This window comes from Mesocricetus auratus, unplaced genomic scaffold (assembly GCF_017639785.1).
Source record: "Mesocricetus auratus isolate SY011 unplaced genomic scaffold, BCM_Maur_2.0 Super-Scaffold_100018, whole genome shotgun sequence".
Taxonomy (NCBI): domain Eukaryota; kingdom Metazoa; phylum Chordata; class Mammalia; order Rodentia; family Cricetidae; genus Mesocricetus; species Mesocricetus auratus.
In genome coordinates, this window is record NW_024429199.1 from 5136314 (window position 1) to 5158263 (window position 21950).

A 21950-nucleotide genomic window follows, 5' to 3' on the forward strand; every position below is an offset into this window, starting at 1 on the left:
ATAACCAAATAGATAGGTAAAATAATACTGCATTTGAGAGTTAGAAGTATAGAGGAAAAAAAACATAGGCAGGAGTGGAGCGATTCCATGAGGAGGAGTGTTGCCCTTAACCAGGAGGGTCAGAGCAGTCCTCTAGTGAGACTTGATGGAGCCCCAGGAGTAAGGCACATTGAGATCTTGAGAACAGGTGTTCAGTGCAGAGATGTGTGGTGTGAATAGGAACTATGCTAGGGGATGGTAAGGAGACACTGTGCCTACAGCAGTAGTAACAGAGGGAGTCATGGTAGTGGGATCCAGAAAGACTCTAGGGTCTGGGTACTCCAGACTTTGCTGCAACTTGGTCTTTTTCTCTGTAGGTGCTGGGCAGAGGAGACTACTACTTGAGATACATTGAAAGCATCATTTCAGTGACTGTTCAGAAGAAATAAGCAGAAAGGGCAAGGAAGAAGTCATGCATAAGAGAGGTAGCTATAGCAACAGTGTGAGATGCTGTCTTAGATTAGGGTGGTGCATTATGGTAGCTATAGCAACAGTGTGAGATGCTGTCTTAGATTAAGGTGGTGCATCACAAATACTTATTTTTTGAAACTGTGTTGAAGGTAGAACTGTCAGAATTTGCTGATGGATTGTGATGCATATTGGGGAGAGAAGAGACATTAAAGTTAATGTAAGTTTTTAAAATTTGAGCAGCTGTGAAAATGAAGGTACTGTTTGCTATGGTGAAGGAGACTATGGGAGGAACAGATTTGCTATGGGCAAGGGATGAAGGGTCTTGTTTTGATTAATGAGTTTAAGGTCCCCATTCAGTGTCCCAGAAGAGATATTGAAGAATAATTTGCATTAAGGTTGGAAGATGACAGAATAGATATAGAAAATAAATGACCCAAGAAAGCTCAACGGCGTTATATTTCATTCTTAATTAGAAGAGATTATTTATGCCCAGACTCATACTGGGTAGCAGGATGGTAGGAGATTTTGAGAGCATTCCTCCCTCCTCTTTCCTTTCCTTCCTCTGGTAGAGAGAATGATGTAGTAGCATAAGCTTGAGTAGACTTGAGGGAAAGAGGGTTGACTGAAAAAATGAAGAAACTGGAGTAACATAACCAGCTGAATTCAAGACCATGAATTCAGCATGGGGTCTTCAAAAAAAAACCCCAAAACAAAACAAAACAAAAAAAGAGGTGGGGGTTGGATAGAATTGGTTTTGAGCTTTTGACAGGTGAGAGGAAGGCAAAGGTGTTTGGAGAGTACGAGGGAGGGGTGATTTTAATGACGAGTCAAGCATCTTAAGCAGAGTAAAGAAGGGTTGACGTGAAAGGAGTAATGCAGAGGAAGATGGAAAAAGGCAATGTCGCGAGACTTTGCTGTGTGGGAAATTTGCCACATTTTTTTTTCATAGCTGTGAGTGGCTCTGGGCTGCAGACACTCCTAAGTTAAGGATTATTGTCTCTAGTGTAAATACAACTTGGATCACCTGTCTATTGGTTTCCAAAGATACCACCAATGCAGGCATTAATATGCCAGGCTCCCAGGTCCATTCTTACATTTCTACACTACTAAAGCCCAAATAAACAAACTCACTAAAAATAAGGCTTTATTTCATTAAAAAAATCACCTGGAAGCAAGATCTGACCTTGTTTGAAATTATCTGCTGAGAAGGTGCTTAGACTTCACATAATTTTGATTTACTTCAAATAATTCTGTATTTGTCTTTTGAAGCCTTAGCATGCACACTTCTGGGAACTCTGGCCACAGTGCTTTATGGCATATAGTAGGTATGCGCTTCTCCCCTCCCACTCCCAAATCTGAGACCTCAAATTCACAAAACAAGAGATTGGGGTGGGGAACTGTAATGTGTAGTTGCATTCTATCAGAAAGAAAACTGATATTAAGAGATAATAGGCCTAAGACTACCAGTGGAGTCAGGTTTGAACCTGATTCAGAGCAGATTCAGGGACCACTAGGCTTGATCCTATTTGAGACAGCTATATTGGTTGGAGGTAGACTTATATATACAGTTACTTAATGCTCACAATACAAACAGCACCCTCACTGTATAAGGAAGAGAGTTTTCTGCTTGCCAGAACCCTGAGAACTTGTAGTTCTCTGCTGGTATATATTCAAAGGGTCTGGATACACAGTAATGGAGAGAAAGTCTGTCTGTCCTAACCAGGAAGATGCATTAGATTTTTGGAGTACACAGTAATGGAGGGAGTGTCTGAATATCCTAACTAGGAAGATGCATTACATTTTCTGGGCACATAGCAACGAGGGTGAGGGGCTGGGAGAGGAGTCTGTCTGTCCTAAGCAGGAAGATGCATTAGATTTTCTGGATACACAGTAATGGAGGGAGTGTCTGTCTGTCCTAAGCAGGAAGATGCATTAGATTTGAGGTGAAAGCCTGCTTATCTTTATGTAAGGCAAGACAATCAGTGCAAAGTCACTCTTGATAAGTGAGCCGACATATTCAGCTGTCACCTGCTGTCACCATGGTTACAGAGCTAAGGGATGGTGCACATGAAATGTATGAGTTCTGGATTAAAAGGGATTTCTTTTCTAAACTCACTCTTTCCAGAACAAAGACGACTGCTGATAGTACCTGGCCCCAAACAGTGTAGTCATCACTTTCTATGCATTATTTCAACAGGCACTTAAAACAACCTCATGAGGCAGGAATATTTGTTATCCTTATTTTGTGGATAAGAACATCAAAGATGAGATGACTTAACAAGTTCTCAGTGTTGGATAGCTGGAAGACAGACTTCTAATCTGTGCTGTACACCTGAGGGTAGTGGGTTAGGGTCACTCGGCACCCTGCTTCTCAATGGAGAATGATGGCAGCAATAACAATAGCGAATATCCTTTGCTAACTTGCTGTGAACCACACACTATGTCACCTTGCCTCCGTGATAATCCAGAAGTGATTTTAACCAGGAGAACGAAAATTTATCTAGTTGTGTCATTTGCCAGTGACCGTATAGCTACTATTTATTCATTCTGTTCCCGAGACAAGGCAGTGAATTATGGGAAGATAGAGCTTCTGTGGGTGTTTACCACCTGTTAAATTCTTCAGGAGAAATTTTAGTTATCACAGTTTTTACAGTGAGGCGGGGGTAGACGTAGTGAGAATGATGGCTGATTACTTTTTAGCTAGCGCTTTGTCATTCTGATAGACTTTCTTACCAATTCTGCTGATTTCTTTTCCTTTTGTTTCTTTTCCTGCATGAGATATGGTGCAAGATAATAAGAGATGATGGGTTTGCTCAATTAATAACTTGTCATACTTTGAATAATTACAAGGCCATATTTATATATTGTATAGGTATTCATCCCTGAAGAATCCAATACTACCAAGTGCTACCTCTGATTAAATGACAGGCTGATGAGACCTGTTCGTCTGCCTCCATGAAATTTGAAAGGTATATGTGGGGTGAGGGTTGTGTGCATCGAAATGAGTTCAAAGGGCAAAAGTGCAGACACTTAGGGATGGAAGGATTTCTAGTAACTTTGTAAAATTGGTTATCTAAAGGCTGAAGGCTGAGTTAGAAGGGATCAAGGAAGTGTTTGTCCTACCTCCTGGGATCTAAAGTAGGTGAGGCCACCTAATGATATGACTTCTCTACTGGTCATGGCTGGCTGTTACTTCTATTTCTCAGGATTATGTTGATAAACAAGGGCTTCCACATGGTAGGTGAGGGTAAGAATGGACTATTGGAGGAAAGTGAAATTTCTCATCAGTGCTCTGAAGGTTTTCTGGAATATACTGACTTCAAGTCAATGGGCAAAAAAGCAGAAAATTTATGAACACATGGAAAGAAGAGAACCACAATATGGAGGAAAATTATAGCAATATGATTGCTCATCCATTTGTCATTATGTAGAAATCTGTATGACCCCCCCTTCAGACTGGTAGGGTGAAAGTCGGGATTGTCAAGAGTTTAATGGCTTACATGATTATTCCCAGAATAGTCTTAGAGACATTCTTTGTGGAATTTGAATGAGCCCTGGGGACAGACATTATTTTGCACTGGAAGTTCCTGCCATAGTAGTTATATTCTTCAGTCTTCTTTTCTGAGATAGACAATGGGGCTTGAGGCTTGGGATGGAGGACTGGGATGTTCTTTATGCAGTTTGCTCTGAGCATAGAAAAGAAAATTGCAGACTTTCTTCTTAGCCTTGAGGTGAGAGGAGCAAGAATGCTTTCAGGACCTTTGAGTCTGTATCAAATTATTCAATGTGTTAAAATTACCATATGGGGGTGTTACTGCTTTCTGATCTCCAAGAGCATCATGTGTAGTGGTGTAGTGGGGAGTCAATGAGAGCTTATGTAGGTACAAAGGATAGGACTTTTAAAGGATGGGCCTTTTAATGCGATAATAGTTGAGCATACAAAAAAAGGGGGATGTAACATAGAAGGGCAAATGACTTAGGTTAGTTGATTTAGCGCAGCCAATTTTAATTTGTGAGTGGTGAAGGAGATGCCCAGAAACATGACAGAAAATGGAGAAGAAGGAAGAGGAGGAGGAGGAAGAAGAGGAATAAGAATAAGAATAGGAAGAGGAAGAAGATGAAGAAGAAGAGGAGGAGGAAGAGGAAGAAGAAGAAGAAGAAGAAGAAGAAGAAGAAGAAGAAGAAAATCATCATCATCAGATGATGTTTAGACTTTAAACATTTCTTTGAGAATAATCAAAAGTTGTGGTGAATGAGACCTGCCCCCATAGGCTCATCTGGTTGAATGCTTGGTCCTCAATTATTGGAACTGTTTAGGGAGCTTAGGAAGGTGAGGATTCTTGCCATGATGATAATGAATTATCATCTCTGAAATTTTAAGCATCCTCTCCAATTCAATGCTTTCTCTTATAAGAGTTGTCTTAGTCATGGTGTCTCTTCTCAGCAATAGAACAGTAACTATGGCACAAGGTCACTCAACAGCAACCCAAGCTTTCTTAGTTCCGTGTGATTCACACTCTACCCAGATCTGGGTCAAATTTCCAAAGCTTAGGGCATAATACTTCTGAGGTTATATTCTATTCACACACCTGCTTCAAGATCCATAATTCTCATACCATTCAATCTTGTGACCAATTGGCTACAAATTTGATGTTCTTACTACCTTTTCAGATAGTTTGCCAAAATGACTTGCAGAACTTTAATGAACAGTATCTGATATGATTGTAGTTTATTTTTAAAGACACAAATCAGGATAAGCCAAAAAAAAAAAAAAGATGCATCAGAGGAAAGTTCTAGATGTCAGTGTTACTGTTTGTGTGTGTGTGTGGGGGGGTGTTGAGACAATCAGCAGGCTAAAGTGGGCTTTGTGTTTCAAGGTGCAATTTGGCTTCACAGAGCTAAATTGCTCTGTCTCATCAGGCACATGAAAACAAGTGGTAATGCTGATGCTTTTTAACAGCCAATTAAAAAGTGTGAATGGAAGAAAAGATATGAAATATTGAGAAAAAGTGATGCTTTATCTAACTGGAAAAATATATAAAGCATTCCATTTTACTTCCTTAGCGGTAGCCCTAGACCCGGATTCACCATGGGCCTTTTACAATTTAGAAATAGGATGCTGGAGGTGCCTGCCTCTGTGGTCCTCGGTCTCCTATGCATAGACAGATGAGCATGTCCTGTCTACCAGTGCTTGCTCTGCTTGCTGAGGCAGGCACATTATATATATGCCAGAAAGGGACGATATCTAGCTGGGAAAGAGAGAAATCAGCTGATCCTGAGAATGTTAGCCTTCTGGAAAGAAACAGATGCACACCAGATAAAGAGCACACCTACTCATATAAAAGGCTGCTTGAAACTAACCAGGGGTGTTTTAATGGAAGTGTAAAAAAGGAATTATATGCATATTGCTGCATGCTATAGGATTGCTAACTATCAAAACCATTGTTTTAATTATAAGGCAAAAATCCCCAAATGTCAAATGACAACGGAAAGAGGGAATTAGTTTAGGAGGGAGATAGAAAACATGTGATTGTGTTTATAATGATTTTATTTAAATAATTTCATGTCTCCTTTTGTTTAAGAGTTTGTAGCTATGCTTAGATGAAACAGAATTGCAGCTTTATAGAATGGAAGTTAGTGCATGCTTCTTTGTAACATTCAGGAAAATTAGAAGGACAGGAGAAAACGTAAGAACAAAATTGTTATTTCTAGTGGGATAAAATTTATTGCCAAAATCTTGTGAATATTTATTTATGAGGGATCACATTTACATCTTATTACTTTTACTTGAAAAATCCTGTATTTTCAGTGGATTTTATGGACATACCTATAAGCCTCAATTACAAGACCTTCTCTTTCTCTCTTCACAGCTATCCCATAATGAGTTTCAGAAAATTTTATTTTCACTTATTTTAAAATTGGTATTTACAGTAAAAGATTTTGTTATTGTGTTTTAGTCTATACTTTGTTTCCTTGACTCATAAATACTATTTTGAAAATAGTCTAGCTTGGTTACTCTCAGCATCTTACTCTTGATCCAATAACAGGTGTCTGGAACTAAAGTCTACTTGTTGCTTTAAGGCTAATGTACTTATTAACCAATCTTTTCTTTTCTGTGGTCAGCAACATGGGACAAGATAACCTTTCCCTTCATCTTGCAAAAATGACTGAAAACAATGCCAGACTAATTAGACTTTGTCACAAACACTACCCTAAGTAAGAAAAAGTCAGTACAATTCACTAAGGATTGTATTTAACGAGAGTAAAACACAGGGATTGGGTATATTTCTTGAATAATTAGTATTTATATTTCTCTCTATGTGTATAGATTTCAAAAAGCCTATGAATAGAAGAGAAGTATTCTGAAAAATTTTTTGAAAGTACTCGGACATGAGAAAAACTGACAGTAAGCAACAGCTTCTTACAACCAGGGGTTGACTAAATCAGAAAAACAGGGACAATCAATAGCTACTGATTTCCCTCAATTTACTTCTATCTACATAGTCAATTGCAATATTCTGTTTAGGATTTTTGGTTAATATTGTTGATACTATAATGAATACAGTTTAATGTGCCATTTGAAGGTTTTGTACAAGTGTACAATATATTGTGACTATTTACCTCAATGGTGTGACAACTAATCCTGTATAAAACAGCTATGGGGAAACAAACAAGACAGCCTTAAAGCAGAAATTGCCAGTTGAAAGATAACTGGCATGTTAATTTTTTATTTTTTTATTCGCATGTGCACACACATGTCAATGCACTTGGCTTGTGCCATGTTGTGAGTGCGGTCAGAGAAAACCTTGTGGAAGTCAGTTCTCTCCACTGTGTGGGTTCTGGGGGTTGAACTCCCATCGTCAGGCTTTGTGACAGGTAACTTTACCTACTGAACCATCTACAAAGTCTAAGACTGATTCTTTTTGTTCCTCAGAAAAGTTTCAAAAGTTTTCCTATATTTTTTTTTGTTTTTGTTTTGAGGCTGTAAAGTCACTTTTAATTACAAAGATAATTACACAGATAATTCTTAGAGATAATTCTTAGATATATCCATTAATTTTAAAAAATATTTTGAGATTATAATATAACTACATTATTTCCCTTTCCTTTTCTTCCTCCATGTAACACACACACACACACACACACACACACACTTAAATACATAAATACCCACTTAATCTGTATAGTATTATTTGCATGTGTAGGTTTTCAGGGCCAACCATTTGGTACTGGATAACTACTTTGTGTGCTCTTTTCTAGGCAAGAATATTTCTCCTGCTCTCCCCATTTCTTAGTTGCCTCTAGTACTTTGTCTTGGGTTTCCTTTTCTTTATATATATATATATATATATATAATTTTTAAATTTAAATTAGGAACAAGGTTGCTTCATATGCTAATTCCAGGTCCCTCTCTGTTTCCCTCCCCTCCTCCCATGCCCTCCCACCAACCCCCCCCAATATCTGCTCATTTCCCCAGGGAGGGTGAGGCCCTCCATGGGGGTGTCCATAGTCTGTTATTTCATCCAGGGCAGGGCCTAGACCCTCCCCCAAGAGTTCAGGGTGAGAGTGCATCTCTCATTGTTGGATGTACTATATAATTCTTGTGTGGTTTTCCCTATCAGGACACATGAGTGTTGCCATATGTAAGGAAACATATTTATGTTATAACTTAGTCTCCCTACTCAGGAGAGAATGGAATGCCATCTGCAACTCCCTTGTCCCTAACTGTCAAAGAAAACAGCTGCTATAAACCTGACCACTGAGTCTCATTGTGAATATAGTTGCATTGTATGCATTCTCCAAAGGATGGAGAATATCTACTAGGTAAAATGCTGAAAGCTTCTCACACTGCTCTGACACTGGAGGCATCTTTGTGGGTGTGAGTTTTTCTGTTGACCATCCATTCCCTAACCTCCATTTATTACAGTATTTGTTCAACTAGAGTTTTAAGCCTTGCCTACATAGTCCAGGAACTCAGGGGAATTCGAGTCCTCCCTTGGCTTTGTGGGGGACTAACTTGTTCAAGAGCTGGTATTTTTCACAAGTAAGAAATTCAGAAAGGGAAACTTTGGAAATTCAAATTTTTTTCTGATCCAAAATTAAATACATAAACTAAAGGAAATTGTAGATGTAATTTCTGTCCCACCTGGTCCCGCTGCCCTTCAGTCCCAAATAAACACACAAAGGCTTGTAATAATTATAAACTGTTGGTCAATGGCGATGGCTTAAGCTTCTTACTGGCTAGCTCTCTCTTAATTACTAACCCATAATATTAATCTATGTATTTCTACATGGCCTTATTTTACCAGAGAATGCCCAGCACCCTATCTTCCTGGTAGCTACATGGCATCTCTCTTGTGACCCCTCTCTGCATCCTCTCCCCAGAATTCTCCTTGTCTGGTAGCCCCGCCTATACTTCCTGCTTGGCTACTGGCCAATCTGTGTTTTATATATCAGCCAGTAAGAGAAACATATATTAACAGCATACAGACAGGACATCCTCCATCAGGAAATACACAATCAAGCACATGACTCAGCTTAGAAAGGAAGGCAGGAAGGAAGGGAGAGAAAATCTGAGGGACTTCTTGGAAGTAGTTTAACTTGGAAAGGGGCACTCTTCTCCTTGGCATTCTAGATATAGCACTTAGAACACTGTTTCTTCTTCCTGGGAATGACCAACATAGAGGAAGTTGATAGAAAACAAAGAAATTGAGAAGCCATATAATTAAACCAACTCTGAAACCTTTCTTCTGTCTACACTTCTGACTACATGAGATGGCAATTCTCTGCTCTTCAGCCAATCTGAGTGGGTTTCAATACTATGTGTAAACAGAACTTTCTTAAAAAATGATGAAATTTACCCCTTACAGTCAAACATTCCTATTTACAAGTCTTCTATTGGGGAATTGCATATAAAAACTGCAGTTTAAGCTCTTTCAAAAGTATTGAAAAGAACTTTAAAGAATTCACACACTGATCTTGACTGTTTTCCAAAAGTGTTAACACAAACCCATGTGAAGAAGCCGGTCATTGGTTTTTTTTATTTTCTCTAATTACGCAATCCTAGAAAACATCAGAGTGTCCATTTGTCTCATCTTCTGTAGAAAAGTTACAAAGAAGGTTTTTAGAGTAGTTCCTGACATACAGTGGCACTCAAGAATTGTTATTTTAGTATATGAAGTATTGAAATAATTAAAAGAAAAGGTGAAAGTTCTTGGTTAAAATAGAAAACAAAAATTATTCTGATAGTGCTAGAATGGATGCCAGGAGCAGATCTTTTATCTCTGAATTTGCAAAGAAAGGAAAAGAGCAAGATTGGCTTTGCCATCATGCCACATGCCTCAAAGCTATGGCCAGAGGGCATGGCATGACTAAGTAATACCCCTCAGTGTGATTCTCTCCAAGGCATTGTCTGGTCTCACATCATCAAGGGAAGGGTGATACATGCATTCACATAACAGTTACTGAAGCAGAACATTATAATTGCCATATAATATTATTTACCATGCAAGATTTACAAGGATCATAACTATGTATAGTTTAAAATGTCCTTGGGGATGTTGCAATTTATCTCACACAATTTAGGACAAACTTTTTATTCTATAAATAAACAAATAAATAAATAACCTTTTATATGTTCTAGCATATGAAAGCTAGAAAATAGGGCTGAAGCTTCCAAGTCAGTACCGGCTTGATTTATCTATGCTTCATGACTAGATTATGTGGTATCTTCTGCAACAGGGCCTTGATATCAAGTTCTGGAGGGTGACTGAGAGCAATGGAAATAATCTGTAATGTTTGGAGGTCTATGGAACTTCACTAGTCAAGAACTCCCCCCAAAAGTAACCCATTCTGGGCATTGGGCTTTTTATTTGTCAGCCTGTGATGTCTAGTACAGGCATGGTTAATCCATTGTAGAATTTAAACTGTTTAAACATATGAATATGCTTATATTTCAGAAAGCTTCAGAGGCAGTATTTCTTCATATGACTTTTTCAGAAGGCCTTTGGTGGTAGTTAATCCTCCTTGAGGCCTCTCCTTTACCCAGCTATACAGCCCAATTGTTAAACACTTGGGGCTCCACTATTCCCTTTCCCCCCTTTATGTCACTATGCTATCTTCCCTCTTTTGAAAGTCCCTCCCTATGGCTCCTTTTAATTTTCCTGACCTCTGTGGGTATTTTAATCAAGATATATATATGTAAAGATACAAAGCTAAGATACACAAATGGGAGAACACACATGATTGGCTGCTGGGGTTAAAGGTGTGTACCTGACTTCTGTGGTTTGTGGCTGACTTTGCATTCTGAATACTCAGGAAAACTTTAATAAATCATAAATAATATATCACTACAGGAGTTGGTGATAGAAGAGGGGGTTATTGAAGGATAAGTTATTCCCCTGTAGGAGGAAAACAATGCCGCCATTAACCATGTGACTTACTAGAGGCTCATACAGATGAGGTAATAAAAGAGCAGTTTATCACACCGCTAACCACACCCACTTTAGGCATGACTAAAGGTGTATACGGACTGACGTAAAGACGTATACGTACATATGCGGTGAAGTGCATCACTAGCCAGGCCCACTTTTGGGCATGGCTAGGGGCTTTACAGGGAAAGGCATAAAAGACTGCACAAAGGACGTCTTGGTCTCTTTTTCTGGCTTTCGGCTTCCAGTTCAGCAGCGGAAAACTACTGGGCTCATCTGGGTTACTTGTTTGGTATCTTGTGAGTAATTTCTACAATAAATACTTAGTTTTACTTTCAGTAAGTGTGCCGTTTATCGTTACAGCATCATTCCCCCATCCCTTTTAACATGAACCAAAGTCAACCTGCCTCCCTAAGACTGGTCTCTTGGCCAGGTGATAAATATAGCCCAACATGAAGGTTAAGTCTCCACTCAGGTCAAAGATTCTATTCTCTTGACCAGAATTATTTTTTTATTGATGGGCATTTATTGGTCCTCTAACAAAGACAGTATTTTAACTTCAAAATGGAGTTCCATGAAATAATGTGTAACTTTAATAATTGCCACCTCCTACCTAGTATCACATATATGTACATTCAGCTCTAACATTAAGCAAGTCTAGAACTTATGCTAGCTGAAAATATATGGGAACAGATGCACAGATCCTAGCCAGACATTATGTGTTGAGAGAGTCTAATTGGATGTCTTCATCACATCTGACCCCTTAGAGCTCAGGGAACCCTCCAGAGGAGGAGGCCAGGTGAGTTTAAGAGTCAGAGAGGATGGAGGGCACCGTTAGAACAAGGACCCCGAGCCAGCTAAGCAAGGGACATATGGACTCGCAGGGACTGAAGCAGCAAGCACAGGCAACAAGGGTTTGCAGCAGGTCCTCTGTGTGTATAATCACAGAAAACCTCTGTGCTTTCTGTTATTTATGCTCTATCTGTCATTATCTTATCCTGTTTCATCTCACATCTCTCTGTGTGGCATTTAGCTATTTCAGGGACTCAAGGTGCATTGAAGAAACCATGTGACCCCAAGACACCTGCTGCTTACAGCCTTGGGAAATTGGGGTCTTTTTCTTTTTTGTGCATAGCAACAATTATTTGTAGTGAATTTTGGTCATGACCAAAATTCTCCTATGGACTATATGTTTCTGCAACTTTTACATTCTGCCCATTACAAGCACACTTTTTTTGAATGCTTTTCAAACCAAAAGTACTTAAGATGTTTTGCCCAAGAATTCCTTGAAGAATGAAAGTAAGGATTCTTTATTTATTTATTTATTTTTTACTATTTGTTTTTAAGTTTAAATTCAGATTAGAAACAAGGTTGCTTCACAAGTCAGTTCCAGGTCCCTCTCTGTTTCCCTCCCCTCCTCCCGTGCCCTCCCCCCAACACCCCCAATATCCCCTCATTTCCCCAGGAGGGTGAGGCCCTCCATGGGGGTGTCCATAGTCTGTCATTTCATCCAGGGCAGGGCCTAGACCCTCCCCCAAGAGTTCAGGGTGAGAGTGCATCTCACATTGTTGGATGGGAGTCCAAAGTCCGTGTGTATACTCGGGATGAGTACTGATCTACTGCCCAAGGCTCAATAGATTACCTAGGCCTCCTCACTGACACCCCCATTCAGGGGGTCTTGATCAGTCCCATGCTGGATTCCCAGGCATCAGCCTGGGATTCAAGAGTTAACCCTTGTCAGGCCAGCTGTTTCTGGGGGTTAAACCAGCCCAGTCTTAATCCCTTTGGTCATCAGTCCTCCCTCTCGGTTACTGGCTTTCTTGAGTTCAGCTCATTGCTTAGCCGTGGGAGTCTGCCTCTTCTTCCATCAGGCACTGAATGAAGGTTCTGTTTCCCAGACTCTCTGGCCATGGGATTGTAGGCTGGCACTCCCAAGATCAATGTCTAAAATCCATATATGAGAGAGTACATGCCATGCTTCTCTTTTTGTGACTGAGTTACCTTAATCAGGATGGTTTCTTCTAGTGTCATCCATTTGCCTGCAAATATCAGGATTCCATTGTTTTTTTTCTGCTGAATAGTACTCCATTGTGTAAATGTACCACATTTTCTCTATCCACTCTTCGGTTGAGGGGTATCTAGGTTGCTTCCAAGTTCTGGCTATTACAAATAATGCTGCTATGAACATAGTGGAACAGACATCCTTGTTGTATGAATGGGCATCTTTTGGATATATGCCTAAGAGTGGAGTTGCTGGGTCTTGTGGTAGGTTTATTCCCATTTTCTGAGGAATCTCCATACTGATTTCCAATGTGGCTGAACAAGTTGGCACTCCCACCAGCAATGGAGGAGTGTTCCCTTTTCACTACATCCTCTCCAGCATAAATTGTCATTGGTGTTGAAAGTAAGGATTCTTGTATCAATGAGGCTGTAGCCTTTGTTGTTGATTCTTATAGGAATAAAAGAACATAATTGGTATTCACTAAATCACAGAGAAAAATCAGTACATGACCTTTTTTTTCTCAATATATGTTTTTATTTAAATTAGAAACATGCATGCTTCATGTCAATCCCAGCTCCCTCTCCCACTCCTCCTCCCTTGTCACTAAACCAGCCTCCCAGCTCCTACCCTATCCCCACATCATTCCCCAGGGAGGGTGAGGCCTTCCTTGGGGGATCACCGGAGTCTGTCATTTCGTCCAGGGCAGGACCTAGGCCCTTGCCCATGTGTCCAGGCTGAGAGAGCATCCATCCATGCGGAATGGGCTCCCAAAGTTCATTCATACCCCATGGTAATCACTGACCTACTACCCAAAGCACTACATTCATAGAGTCTGGATCAGTCCCCTGTTGGCCTCTCAGCCATCAGTCTGGGGTTCAAGAGCTCCACCTTGTTGGGTCAGCTGTCATTTTGGGTTTCACCAGCATGGACTTGATCCCTTGGCTCTTCACTCCTCCATCTCTATCACTGGGTTCCAGGAGTTCAGTTCAGTGTTAACTGTGAGTATCTGTCTTCTGCTTCCATCAGAAGGTTGAAGGTTCTAGGACATCATATGAGGTAGTCATTGACCTAATCACCAAGGAGGGGCTATTAATGTAGTCTCTCCGCCATTTCTTAGTTTGCCAGTTGGTGTTATCCTTGTAGATCTCTGGGAATCTCACTAGTGTCAACTCTCTCCTCAAACCTATAATGACTCCATCTATTATGGTATCTCTCATCCTGCTCTCCTCTATTCTTACCTGAACTGAACCTTACTGCTCCACCATGTCTTTTTCTCCCCTCCTCTTATCCCCCTCTCTTTTTCCTGGTTCCTTCTCCCCTCCTGCCATGTTCCCAATCTGTTCAGGAGATGTTGCCTCATTCCAGTTCTCTGGGGTATCATGCATATCTCTTGGGAACCTCCCTGTTTCCCAGACTCACTGGCACTGGGATTATAGGCTGACACTCCCCTGATCCATGTCTAAAATCCATATATGAGTGAGTACATTCAATGTTTGTCTTTATGTGACTGGGTTACCTCACTCAGGATGGTTTCTTCTAGTGCTATGCATTTGCCTGCAAATTTCAAGTTTCCATTGTTCTTTTTTGCTGAGTAGTATTCCATTGTGTAAATGTACCACATTTTCACTATCCATTCTTCAGTTGTGGGGCATCTAGGTTGCTTCCAGGATCTAGTTATTACAAATAATGCTGCTATGAACATAGTGGAACAGACATTCTTGTTGTGTGAATGGGCATCTTTTGGGTATACACCGAAGAGTAGAATTGCTGGGTACTATTTTGCTGAGGAATTTCTATACTGATTTCCAAAGTGGCTGTACAAGTTTGCACTCCCACCAGCAATGGACGAGTGTTCCCCTTTCTCCACATCCTCTCCAGCACAAACTGTCATTGGTGTTATTGATTTTAGCCATTCTTACAGGAGTAAGATGATATCTCAGAGTTGTTTTGGTTTGCATTTCCCCAATGGATAAGGATGCTGAGCACTTTCTTAAGTGTCTCTCAGCCATTTTAGATTCCTCTATTGAGGATTCTCTATTTAGTTCACTCCTCCACTTTTTAATTGGATCCTTTGGTGTTTTGGAAACTTGCTTCTTGAGTTCTTTGTAAATTTTGGAGATCAGCCCACTCTCAGATGCGGGATTAGTGAATATCTTTTCCCAATCTGTGGGTGGCCTTTTTGTCTTGCAGACTGTGCCCTTCGCCTTACCGAAGCTTCTCAGTTTCAGGAAGTCCCATTTATTAATTGTCGATCTCAGTGCTTGTACTGCTGGTGTTAGGTTCAGGATGCAGACTCCTGTACCAATTAGTTCAAGGGTACCTCCCAATTTCTCTTCTAAGAGGTTCAGTGTGGCTGGATTTATGTTGATGTCTTAGATCCATTTGGATTTAAGTTTCGTGCATGGCGATAGACATGGGTCTATCTGCAGGCTTCTACATGCCAATATCCAGTTATGCCAGCTCCATTTGTTGAAGATGATATCTTTTTTCCATTGTAAAATTTTAGCTTCTTTGTCAAAAATCAGTTGTACATAGGTTTGTGGATTAATCTCATGGTGTTCCATTTGAATCCATTGGTCTACCTGTCTATTTTTGTGCCACACCAAGCTGTTTTCAGCATTATAGCTCTATAATAGAGCTCTATAATAGAGCTATAAGTCAGGGATCGTGATGCCTTCAGACTTTGTTTTCTTGAGCAGGGTTATCTTTGCTATCTTGGGTTTTTTGTTTTTTCCATATAAAGCTGAAAATTGTTCTTTCAAGGTCTGCAAAGAATTGTGCAGGGATTTTGATTGGAATTGCTTTTGGCAGGAGTGCCATTTTTACTACATTGATCTTACATATCCAAGAGTATGGGAGATCTTTCCATTTTCTGATGTCTTCTTTAATTTCTTTCCTTAAAGACTCAAAGTTCTTGCGATACAGGTCTTTCACTTGTTTGGTTAGTGTTACCCCAAGATATTTTATGTTGTTTGTGGCAATTGTAAAGGGTGATGTTTCTCTGATTTCTTTCTCAGCCCTTTTATTGTCTGTATATAGTAGGGCTAATGACTTTCTTGAGTTGATCTTGCAGCCTGCCACTTTGATGAAGGTGTTTATCACCTGTAAGTGTTCCCTGGTAGAGTTGTTTGGATCACTTATGTAAACTATGATATCATCTGCTAATAGTGAAAGTTTTACCTCTTCCTTTCCAATTTGTATCCCCTTGATCTTCTTTTGTTGTCATATTGCTCTTGCTAGAACTTTGAGTACAGTATTGAAGAGGTATATGGAGATGGGACAGCCTTGTTTTGTTCCTGATTTTAGAGGAATTGCCTTGAATTTCTCTCCATTCAGTTTGATTTTGGCTGTTGCTTTGCTGTATATAGCTTTTATTATGTTTAGGTATGTTCCTCTTATCCCAGATCTCTCCAAACATTTATTTTGTATGGGTGTTGGATTTTGTCAAAGGCTTTTCCAGCATCTAGTGAGATGATCATGTGATTTTTGTTTTTCAGCTTGTTTATATGGTGGATTACATTGATGGATTTTCCTATGTTGTGCCATCCCTCTATCCCTGGAATGAAGCCTATTTGATCTTGATGGATGAATTTCCTGATGTGTTCTTGGATCCAATTTGCCAGTATTTTATTGAGTATTTTTGCATCAATATTTATGAGGAATATTGGTCTGAAATTCTCTTTCTTAGTTGTGTCTTTTTGTGGCTTAGATATCAAGGTTATTGAAGCTTTGTAAAAAGAGTTTGGCAAAGACCCTTCTGCTTCTATTGCATGGAATACTTTGAAGAGAATTGGTATATGCTGTTCTTTGAATTTCTGGTAGAATTCTGTACTGAAGCCATCTAGCCTTGAAGTTTTTTGTGTGTGTGTTGGGAGACTTTTGATGACTGCTTCTATTTCCTTAGGTGTTATAGGTCTATTTAAATTGAACTATAACACTATCTGTTTTTGGTTTAATTTTAGTAAGTGATATCTATCCAGAAAATTGTCCATTTCCTTTAAATTTTCAAATTTTGTGGAGAACAGGTTTTCAAAATATGACCTAATGATTCCATGGATTTCTTCACTGTCTGTTGTTATGTCTCCTTTTTCATTTCTGATTTTGATAATTTGCATGTTCATACTCTGCCAATTTGGTAAGTTTGGATACAGTTTTGTCTATCTCATTGATTTCCTCAAAGAATCAACTCTTTGTTACATTGATTCTTTGTATTGTTTTCCTAGTTTTTACTTTATTGATTTCATCCCTCAATTTATTTCCTGCCATCTACTCTTCTGGGGTGAGTTTCCTTCCTTTTGTTCTAGAGCTTTCACTTGTGCTGTTAATTTTCTAGTGTGACTATTCTCCAGTTTCTTCATGTGGGCACTTAGTGCTATGAACTTTCCTCGTAACACTGCTTTTAAAGTGTCCCATAAGTTTGGATATCTTGTGTTTTCATTCTCATCAATTCTAGGACGTCTTTAATTTCTTTTTTATTTCTTGTTGTGCAATTACATATTATTCAATTTATATGAGTTTTCAGGGTTTCTGCCATTTGTGCTGTTGTTTAATTCTAACTCTAAAGCATGTTTGTCTGATAGGATACATGGAGTCATTCCAATTTTTTGTACCCATTGAGGTTTTCTTTGTTGCCATGTATGTAGTCAATTTTTGAGACGGTTCCATGAGGTTCTGAGAGGAAGGTATATTCTTATGTGCTTGGATGGAGTGTTCCATAGGTGTCTGTTAAACCTAATTGTCTCATAACTTCTAATAGTTCCTTTGTATCCCTGTTAAGTTTCTGTCTGGTATTCCTGTCTAGTGGTGAGACTGGGGTGCTCAAGTCTCCTACTATAAGTGAGTGTGTTTTTATATGTGCTTTGAGTTTTAGTAATGTTTCTTTTATGAACGTGGATGCCTTTGTATTTGGGGCATAGATGTTCAGAATTGAGACTTCATCTTGGTGGATTTCTCCTGTGATGAGTATGAAGTGACCTCCTTCATCTCTTTTGATTGATTTCAGTTTAAAGTCTAATTTGTTAGATATTAGGATCGCTATCCCTGCTTGTTTCTTGGATCCATTTGATTGGAAAATCTTTTCCAACCTTAACTCTGAAGTAACGTCTGTCTTTGAAGCTGAGGTGTGCTTCGTGTATGGAACAGAAGGATGGATTCCGTCTTTGAATCCAATCTGTTAGCCTGTGTCTTTTTATGGGCAAGTTAAGACCACTAATATTGAGGGATATTAATGACCATTTATGGCTCATTCTCATTTGTTTTGGAATGGTTGTTAATGGCGGAATTGTATGTGGTTTTCCACTACTTTTTCTTTTGCCTGTTAGTAAAGTGGGATTATCTGTTGCCTATGTTTTTCTGGTTGTAGTTAACTTCCTTGGGTTGGAGTTTTCCTTCCAGAGTTTTCTGTAGGACTGGGTTAGTGGATATGTATTGTTTAGATCTGGTTTTGTCGTGAGATATCTTCTTTTCTCCATCTATATTGATTGAAAGCTTTGCTGTGTATAGTAGTCTTGGCTGTCATTCGTGGTCTCTTAATGTTGGTAGAATATCTATTCAGGACCTTCTGGCTTTCAGAGTTTCCATGGAGAAGTCAGGTGTAATTCTGATAGGTTTGCCTTTATATGCTAGTTGTCCTTTTTCCCTAGCCGCTCTTAATATTCTTTCTTTAATCTGTATGTTTGGGGTCTTGATTATTATGTGTCGAGGGGATTTTTTTGTCCACACTATTTGGTGTTCTGTAAGCTTCTTGTACATTCATTGGCATGTTTTTCTTTAGGTTGAGAAAGTTTTCTTCTATGATTTATTGAATATGTTTTCTGCCCCTTTGAGGTGGGTTTCTTCACCTTCTTCTATACCTATTATTCTTATGTTTGGTCTTTTCACCGTGTTGCATATTTCCTGGATATTTTGTGTTAGGGGTTTTTTGATCATAAATTTTTTTTGGTCCAGGAATCTAATTCTCCTAGTGTATCATCAACACCTGAGACTCTATCTTCCATCTCTTTTATTATGTCGGTTATACTTGCATCTGTAGTATCTGACATTTTTCCCAGCTTTTCTATTTCCAGCATTAATTCAGACTGTGTTTTTTTATTGTTCCTATTTCAGGTTTCAGCCCTTGTACTGTTTGAATTGTTTCTTGCAATTTTTGTTTTGTCTTTTCTTCCATTTCTTGCAGTTTTGGATTTTTTCTTCCATCTCTTTAAGGGATTTTCTCATATCCTCTTTGAGGATCTCTATCATTTTCATGAAGTTGTTCTTAATGTCATTCTCTTATGCTTCATTTATGTTGGAGTGTTCAAGTCTTGCAGGTGTAGGGTCTCTGGACTCTGGTGTGTCATATTGGTTTTTCTGTTGCTCCTTGTGTTTTTGTATTGTCTCTTTCCCATCCATTCTTGCAGTGGATTCCAGAAGGTGCCTTGTCCTCTCCTGGTGGGTGCAGGACCAGGGCTCCCTTTTGTTGGGTTTAGGCAAGTCCAATGCTCTGGTTGCTCCTTACTTCCTGGTCTTGTGGGTGGAGAAATGGACTAGGATGCTGCCGTGCTTTGGATCCCACTGGGATGGATGGAAGCTGCAATGGCAGATCCCAAGCACATGCAGCCTGCCTGGAGATGGGTCCTGGTTTACCTAGTCCCGTGGGTGGAGCAGGAGGCTAGGATGCTTCAGTGCGTTGGCTTCTGGTGCTGGCATGGAGGCTGCAGTGGCAGACCCCAAGCACAGGCAGCCAGTACATGATCTTAATGGTTTTGATGCATGCATCTTCATCAGGAACAAACTTTTTATGCTCCTATCTCATTTAGAATCACCTATTTAGCTAACACAAATAGACAAACAAAGTAGCAGACAAAACACTCAGAATTTGATACTGAGTAACTATTTCTTTGTATAAGAATTATACATATACAATTTGTAGTTTATCTGCAATTAAATTTATATGCGTGACAATCACATCTACATTTGGCAATCCTGAATTTTAGGTCAGGTATCTAAAGCCAACTCCTCTTTCTTGGGTTATGTTTTCAAAAGTTAAGGACAGCTGTGTTCTCTGCCTCAGCTGAATCTCTAAGTGTGGTCCCTGGGAACTTACAAATGCACATTTTCAGGCACACTGGGAAAACTCAGATTGAATAAGCACTTCAAGTGTTTCTTAGACATGATTAAATCTGAGGCTCACTGATCTCTTCCAACATTGGCTGTCTTCCTACCAATAAAGTCATCTTCAAGTGTATATTTACAAGAAATCCAGTTAGAAATAATTAGTGAGGAGTGTTAACAATAGAACAAGGACATGGTCAATATTTTGTCAGGTAAATTATAGAATATCAGCTTCAAATAATTAAAAATTCTACTCTATAGTACTCTTTGCAGAGCTGGTACTTATAATTTAATAAAGATACTTTGTTCAGATCCTTATTATCATTCTACAGGGGCATAATTTGCATTATGTAGGGAATGGTGTAAAGTCGCTCAGTCTATAGGCTTATCTCCAACAGGCAATAGTTAGTAGAGAACTATATTTTGCTATCATCTGACTCTAATATATTTCTTGCCTGAGTTAACGAGACCATTTTGGTTCCCACTTCTTAATACCTCAGATCTAAGATGCACCAGAGTCAGGTCTAAATCATGCTTTTATTTTCACAAGGAAATAAGAGTAGGCGACAATGAACTTGATAGTTTAAGTAACTGTTAATCTTAAGAAGTGGCATTTGTTATAAACACATACCAAGGTACAAAACATGGAACTGGCTTCATTTGCTCAAGTCTTGTTAAAAGCCAAAACATCTAGGCAATTCAAATACTCACTCTTTGTCATGCAGGTCGAGGTTAGAATTAAAGAGGTCGTCATTCAAGTTGATTTCCCTTAATGGAGATATATGTCAACCTATGTGAATTATGGCTTCAACTGCACACTAGGGCTGGAAACAATGAATTAGACAAAAGGATATCTCTCTTTTGGGAGGCATCAGTATTTTGAGAAAGGACATGTTCTACTTATTGTAATCCAAATGACAAAGACAGCTTATATTTCTGTGTTACTCTGTCACCAACAATTAACAGCACATTTGATTACTTTTTAATAAATAAATTGATAAAATAAATGGGATTGTTGTAGTAATATGTTAATTGCTATTTCAGCTTTAAGGGCTCTTTCAGAGACTTGTGCCTAGTAAAGGATCTGTTCTTAGATAACCAGTAAGTACAGACTAGGGGGTTAAAAAATTTTGTGACTCTGTTGTGTAGCTAACGCTACTAGGACATCCAGACTTGCCAGCTAGAAGAAGACCACATGAATGATGGCAGGAACAGAAAGAAGACAATCATATCAGGAATGCTGTCAGCACTAGAACTTTGCATCAGCAGTGTGCTGAACCTTATGAAACTGAATTTATCTAGTCCATATGTTTCACATTCAAGGTAATGCTGTAACTCAGGAATCAGGATGCTCTTTGGATATTCACCATCCCCAGTGACTCAGACATCATTGCTGTGGTGGAATGTTGAGGTGAGTCTGTCCTGAAAAATACAAAATAAAACAACAGCAACAAACAAAACAAGGAAGGGCGTCTCTAAATTTATTTTTTAACTGATGCAGGTGGATTTCTGTTACCTGCACCAAGAGGCTGGACTCTCAAGGTGGAGCTCACGGATCTGCACACAGTACCAGTGTCAGAGTATTCTAAGTAGGGGATTCTCAGAAGGTTCTTTGTGGACTCTGGGTCTGGAGGACTCCAAATAGTCCTAGCTTGTCTTCAACTTTCATATTTTGATCACGAGCTCCTTGAGTTGCATAAAGAAGCCAGGTAATGGTGGGAGAATATGATTGAGGTGTATTATGCACATGTATGAGAATGTCACAGTGAAACCAATTTTGTATAATTAATATGTGCTAGAAAAAACATTATAGTAAAAAAAATTCACTAAATTGGAAATGGGCGAAGATTTAAAAAAAAAAAGCCAGAGGAATTGTGGTGTGACCTGTCTACAGCCTTACCCATTCATTGCTTTCGGTGATAAATCAGGCCCAGAAAATGACACCTAATGGTGTCTTTGTCATCTCTGAGTTCACA

The 21950-nt window shown here is 39.2% G+C and overlaps 1 long non-coding RNA gene across 1 annotated transcript in view; it reads left to right on the plus strand.

The window, feature by feature from the left end:
- Positions 1–1307: 1307 nt before the first annotated feature.
- LOC121132861 overlaps positions 1308–21950 on the plus strand; it is a 103791-nt gene continuing 83148 nt past the window's right edge. The window contains exons 1-3 of the long non-coding RNA XR_005869546.1: positions 1308–3419; positions 21298–21385; positions 21476–21683. This is a non-coding gene — a long non-coding RNA (uncharacterized LOC121132861). The remainder of the gene's footprint in view (positions 3420–21297; positions 21386–21475; positions 21684–21950) is intronic.